The sequence below is a fragment of the Perkinsus marinus genome, assembly GCF_000006405.1.
Source record: "Perkinsus marinus ATCC 50983 genomic scaffold scf_1104296935262, whole genome shotgun sequence".
Classification (NCBI taxonomy): Eukaryota; Perkinsozoa; order Perkinsida; family Perkinsidae; genus Perkinsus; species Perkinsus marinus.
Genome location: NW_003214528.1, coordinates 1,842 through 3,264, shown reverse-complemented (window position 1 = coordinate 3,264; position 1,423 = coordinate 1,842).

Here is a 1,423-nt window from a genome sequence, read left to right as displayed (position 1 = left end):
CATATTCCTTACCCCACAGGGACACCTTCTTGGTAGTGTCAGGGGTTACATTTCTATCCGCCACATAGATGCGGTACTTGTACTGATGGTCCGCTCGCCAACGTACCCAAAACAGGAGAGCTGAAAGGAAACATGGGAGAACGAGAAGGAGAGGGAAGGCACTAACCTGGGTAGCCGAAAACTAGTACCCACTTCAGATTGCTCTGGGAATACCAGAATGTCTCATATAATCTGCCCATGCGGAACTTGAACCCATCCCGAAGGAATGAGAAGGCGAAACGTTGGGATGTGGACATTGGTGGTAAAGGCAATGACTATGCGAGAGTTAATGAGGTCCGACCAGAGTAACGCACCACTGAGAAGCATAAACGTAGGAAGGCGAGGCATGCTTTTTATGGAGAGGGAGAACTGTCTGTATAAGCCACTATTGTTTTTTTCTGGTTGTTGCGCTCATGTTGGAAGCAGGGAGCACTTATCGGATATATCTGTGATGTCCGCCTCTTATTCACTGTAGTTTATAGTACTTGGCGACTTCCAGTGGGCTCTCACCACTGAGGGTTGGTATTCACCACGAAGAAGGTTCACATTCATAACAATTAGTTGGCCTTCTTTCAGCTCTATGATGCTGCCACGTTACCCCGTATCATAAACTCTCCACTTCTGCCTCAAGCATAGACAGCTGCCGCTGTGTGGGCTGTGACTCTATTGGTGATACCACACCATCGCCATCTACTTGAAGACCCCCTCAGCCGTATGCATGCGTATACGATATCTCTTATTCATTTTCTGACTACTCCCTGCCACTATGTTCACTGCTACTACCTCTTCGTTCCACTCGTCCTTCTTCAACCCACGCAACAGTCTGTGTCTTGATTGTCACCTTCATGTCATCTTAGAAGAGCTACTACCGCTCTCTCCGCTCTTCCTGCTGCGGTCAGTAAGAGGGTCGTAGAGCATCGTGGAGTAGAGGACACTTATGATGGCACTTAAGTGATTACCGTTGAGGAAATGTAAGATAGGCAAGTTGGAGCAAGAATTTCACCACTGACTGTTTGACTGTAGGGGGCTAGTTTTGTGGTTGAGTTTATAACGTAAACTTTTCATGCTATGAGTCGTATTACCTTCTACTAGGGTGCATATGAAATCATAGCCCTATATGAAGGTATTCCACTCCACTTCCTTGTTGCGTTCAACAGTCGTTACTGGAGGGCTATGCAGCTGAATAGCTACTGAATGGCAGTAGTCTCCTCTGTACTACTACCCTCTGTCTTGGTCCTCTGGGCTGGAGCTGAGGTCTTATTCTATATATGGTAGTAGAGGCGCTAAGGTTGAAGGATTCACGAGGTCACGTTTCGGAAACACGTCGCCAAACAGACTCGAACCCCTGCGGTAGTCCAGAGGTGCGGGATGCTCAACGTGACTA